Here is a 5,752-nt window from a genome sequence, read left to right on the forward strand (position 1 = left end):
TGCTTAACAAACACAGATAGCCTTTTAGCTTGGATCATTCACGAATTGACCAGACTACTTCTTTAAACTTATTTTGCTGTTTCCTTTCTTGTTCCGAAACCCAGGTAGGTAAAGACAAAAAAAAACACCCAGAGCGTTATTCTTGAACCATACGAATGAAGACATACATTTTGGAGAATTAACAACCGTAATATGGACAAGATTACAAGGCGATGTGGAGGACAAGTGTTCCTTACCAACTTGATCATATTTCGCCCGCATTAGTTAGTGTCATTCCTCGTAGCCAAACGTATTCGACCATGTACGGCGACACGTTCACTTCTACTAACGGCAAGGTTTATTGAACGGCAAAAATTACTCCACCAAAATGCAAAATTGTGTCAAAACATAATTCAACCCCTCCCCACCATTTTCATTGCGTGGAAACGGCCTACTTGCTGTCGGAATTTTATTGTCGATCGTGTATGTAAGGTTTTTTTGGCGTTGTCAATCTTGACGTTTTCAAAATGCTCATTTTTGTAAAAATCCAGTTTTTTCAGACAAAAATATGAATCCCAGTCATTCAGGTAAGCACATTTTTACGAGACAATTTAATTTAACTTCGCGTATTTAATGTTTCCCTGTCGGTCCCGACTTTTTATGGTTTAGTACTGCATAATAATTATCTTTATCTAATATGCCTCCAAACTGTAGCCACCAGTTTTCAGCCCTATTCGAAATAATTTAATTAAAAGATTTTTGGCCCGATTTGGCAAAAAAAAATCTAATAAACATGTCTCTATTTGTTGTTATAGGCTCATTAGGCACCTCGAGTGTGAAGGTTGTCACTCGGAAACAACTCTTCGAAGAGATGGATGAGCAGAACCTGCGAATACTTGGAAAATCATCTCATCATCAGTCGCCCAGGTCGGCCCTGTAAGTCATTTATGGAATTGAGCGAGAAAAGCAAGAGAAGAAATACGGAAGAAGTTCGTACTGCTGTGGAAGATAAAGTCATAATCCATGCGCCTCAAGTAATTTTACAAAAGAGCAGAAAAAGAAATGCATCGAAAGTATTAAAAAAAATATACAAATTCACCAATAAGTGCGGGTGAATGCAAAAAAAACTTTCTGAAAAAAAAGAAGATGTTTCTTTGACTCCACAGCAGGCACATTCGATGTTTATACAGGGTCCGGCAACACTTGTGTCCACCCCCAAAATCGTCTTTAATTTTAAAGTTACAATTTTGAAAATTTGCATACGCTCATAGTTGACAAAGCTTTAGAAGCTGACGAAAAAAATTTGTTTTTTATCACAGTTTGGTTGGCGTCGCGACGCCTAAGAAGTATAATTTTTAGCGAATTTTGAGTTTTTGCGGAAATATTCGCGAATTCAATTTTTTTCCAACATAACTGTGATACAAATATCTAAGTTTTTATTTTAAATCTAATGCAAATTGTGTTTAAAATTTGCGAAAAAAACGTTGTTTTATCAAGTTAGTTTTCAAAATTATGACAGTGCAGCGGCAAACTACGTTTACACCAAAATTTCACAAGTCACTACATTCACTTTTATGAAGGTTAATTTTGATTAACACGGGCATGTTGCACTTTATGGACACCAGAAATCGTTAATTAACATCGACAAAGCGACAATTCTACCAAGTAAGACTTTTGTTACAATCTAAAGCGAGCCAAAGAATAGATGTCATTTGTGACACAAGATGTTGACAGATAGGTGTAAACGTAGTTCCCAGTTTTGACGTAATGAAATTGGAAACTAACTTGATAAAGCAGCATTTTTTTCTCAAATTTTGAAGACAATTTGCATTGAATCCAAAATAACAACTTAGATATTTTTAACATATTTATATTGAAAAAAAAATTAAATTAGGGGTTGATATCACAAACCCTTTCAATTACCTAAAAATTACATTTTTAAGGCGTCGCGACGCCAAAACTATCAGTGATAAAAAACAAATTTTTGCGTCAGCTTCTAGAGCTTTGTCAACTGTGAGCGTATGCAAATTTTCAAAATTTTGTCTTTAAAATTAAAGAAGATTTTGGGGGTGGACACAAGTGTTGCCGGACCCTGTAGAAGCTGATTTAACAAGACGCCAATATGAAGTAATAAGAGCCACAAACAAAAAATTATCCTCCTAAAGAATCGTTACATATAACGACAAGTTGTGGCGAAAGTAATTCACAGTGCCTTATGGATCTTGCCATCTTACTGTTAGGCGCTTGTCAATTTACATCGAGGAAGTCCTTTCAACACTCAATGAGAACGAAAGAAATTCGCTACAAATAGTTTGCGAATGGGGTAGTGACGGTTCCCAACAGGCCCAGTTTAAGCAAAAATTTAACAACAATGCGGAATCTGACGCTAATATATTTTTACGTTACTTTGTGCCATTGCAAGTTGTTTGTGAAGAAGATAAAACAAAAGTTGTTTGGCAAAACCCGACACCATCATCTCCACGATACTGTCGTCCAATCAAATTCCACTTAAAAGAATTAAGTAACAACAAAAGCCGATTGAACAACTTTCAGAGAAGGCAGCAGAAGCGCGGAATAAACATTTTCGCTCTTACCATGTGACGCAATCTCAGACCTAGCGCGCGTTTTGGGTACCGGCTCGGCCAACCCTGACGGGAGGCAAGGGTTCAAGAACCAAAAAAAAAAATACCAGAAGGGCGCCACGGGTTTTCGGTACCAAAACTCAGCGCCACTAGGCTCGTTAAAAACCCGAAAACTTACCTTATTAGTGTATAGGGGGTTGAGAGGAGGAACAACAGTAAACAGAGTTTCAACAAAAATCTATATAATGTCTAACGAGGTTAAAGTGACAAAAAAAACAAATGTGAATCGTTACAGCCTAAACAAAATACTATGAAAACAATGAATTATCACAAAAATACAAAATATTCAAATCCACGCAGTTTGACCGGTTAGCGCTTTGACTGCTCGGCGCAATCACCCACCGTCTAGGCGCACTTCGCGAAAATCGCAGCTGCAAATTTCGGCCTCCGCTCGCGCCCGCCACAAACAAGTGACAACCCGGCACGGCAATCAATCGATCTTAACTACCCCAAATCTGAATATTTGTAAGACTTTACTGTCTGAAGGACAAATAAAAATTAAACTTAATGTCTGAAGGACTTAACGCAAAAAAAAAGAGAAGATTAAAACTAACGCGTCTGAAGGACGAAATCAAATATGATGTTCAACAATTGGCTTTATCTCAAATCTCGCTGGGACGTCTTCTGGCGGATGCGTCCGGCTGGTTCTACTCCTCGCCCTTCTGCACCCTGGAATCGGTGGAGCCGAGATGGAAAATATTCAACGACGTTGCCCAGATAACACGGAGACGAGAGAGATATGAGATACAAGGGTGAGAGAGGGAGGCCTGTAATTACAGAACTTACTTCTGGGTCCACAACAAAAACGACTATAACCCTATCACCCATCCGAAAACGTGGACACGCAGTAAAAACCAAAACCGGCACCAAAATATAGCATTACGAAGAGTTTTATGTGGACGATCACAGAGTGCTTACAATGGGGATGATTTTTACCTTTGGATGGTGGGCGGCCTCAAAGATTTACTGTCTTGGGGTGGTTCCGGAACGCTCAAAATCCGACCGAAGTCGAGGGCACTTCCCTGGCCCAAACTAGGGTATTCTGCTGTTAAATCCGACTTAGCGTCGTTTGCCACAAAAGGTCTTCACTAACACACAATTACCACTCTTGAGGCTTTTCTCCAGCGTATCTGGGGAATACGTTCCTTTCAGTACGACCACCAAAACGGAAAAGAAAGAAGACCAAGGTGAAACCTCCCACTCACGATACTCCAGAAAAAGTATTGACGATGATCACAAAAACTCTCCACCTTCGCGCCGATGGATGCGCGTTATACAGGGTCCAGCAACACTTGTGTCCACCCCCAAAATCGTCTTTAATTTTAAAGTTACAATTTTGAAAATTTGCATACGCTCATAGTTGACAAAGGTCTAGAAGCTGACGCAAAAATTTGTTTTTTATCACGGTTTGGTTGGCGTCGCGACGCGTAAGAAGTATAATTTTTAGTGATTTTTGAGTTTTCGCGATTTCATTTTTTTTTTCAACATAAATGTGATACAAATATCTGAGTTTTTATTTTAAATCTAATGCAAATAGTGTTTAAAATTTGCGAAAAAAACGCTGTTTTATCAAGTTAGTTTTCAAAATTCTGACAGCGCAGCGGCAAACTACGTTTACACCAAAATTTCACAAGTTACTTCATTCACTCTTATAAAGGTTAATTTTGATTAACACGGGCATGTTGCACTTTATGGACACCAGAAATCGTTAATTTACATCCACAAAGTGACAATTTCACCAATTAAGACTTTTGTTACAATCTAAAGCGAGCCAAAGGATAGATGTCATTTGTGACACAAGATGTTGACAGAAGGGTGTAAACGTAGTTCCCAATTTTGACGTGATGAAATTGGAAACTAACTTGATAAAACCGCATTTTTTTCTCAAATTTTGAAGACAATTTGCATTGAATCTAAAATAACAGCTGAGATATTTTTTACACATTTATATTGAAAAAAAATTAAGTCAGGGGTTGATATCACAAACTCTCACAATTAACTAAAAATTACATTTTTAAGGCGTCGCGACGCCAAAACTATCAGTGATACAAAACAAATTTTTGACATAAGTGTTGCCGGACCCTGTATTGGTTGCCTAAAAATTTCCCTTCTGATCTTCCTCCTAAATTTGACTGTTACAACCACCAAAACTATGCTCGAAACTTCTCCAAGGAAAAGTGTAATTTACATGTGTAATTCGATTTTTTATGCTTAAATGCTGAATTTACGAAACCAACCCTCATGGTCATGGTCGTACTCATTTTTTTCCTTAAACGGGTACTTCTAACTACCAACACAATTCTACTTGACTCACCCCTTCCGGAACACCCTTATCTAGTCAGGTCCAGGCTTAGCACAACTGGGAAGTCACGGAATTCTCGCCACAAAACATATTGCCACCTGCCTTATTCATTTATAATGGAATAACTTACCGGGGGAGCTTCGCCCCCTGCCCCATCGCTGGATAGCGGCTCGGATTACTGGCACTGACCCCATTTTCTGCAACGGCAGGACACCCATGTCCTTACTCCGACCCTGGGGAGTCTGCATCCACGTACTGGTATATACCTGTGTTCAGATGCACATGGCGCTTATAACGTTGTTAACTTAACTATTACAGTTTCCCATTTCAACGTTATGTCTGGTTGAAGTGTGAATTAGAATAGGCCTCCAGACAAAAGTGAGGAGCATCGAAATTTTTAGACGGTTGTTATAATCACTAATCAAATAATTTATAATTAAATTTTTTATTCATGTTACTTAGAGCATTGAGTATAAAAATAACAGAGAAACAACCCAATGCTAATTTTTGTAACCAAACGAACGACTTGAACACCAGTGGGCGCCACAAAAAAAACGCTACCGCCACCTATGTTTCAAGATGGTCGTCACACACCATCTAGTGGTCAAGATTTTATAACGAGAAGCTAATCTTATTTTGTGATGACGTCATTTCTTTGAAGGAGAATTGTTTATTGTTTTATACTTTTTTGTGGTTGTGTTCTACTAAAATTTAGCGTTATAACAACAAAACAGATTTTACAACACGGTTTTTAATTTTTTTTTAATTGTTGTGATGGACGATTTTTTAAAAAATGATTTGAATTTATAATTTTTTTTTGGTACAGATT

The sequence above is a fragment of the Gnatocerus cornutus genome, chromosome 7 (assembly GCF_029298725.1).
Source record: "Gnatocerus cornutus isolate USDA-ARS CGAHR chromosome 7, icGnaCorn1.1, whole genome shotgun sequence".
In the NCBI taxonomy this organism is placed as follows: Eukaryota; Metazoa; Arthropoda; class Insecta; order Coleoptera; family Tenebrionidae; genus Gnatocerus; species Gnatocerus cornutus.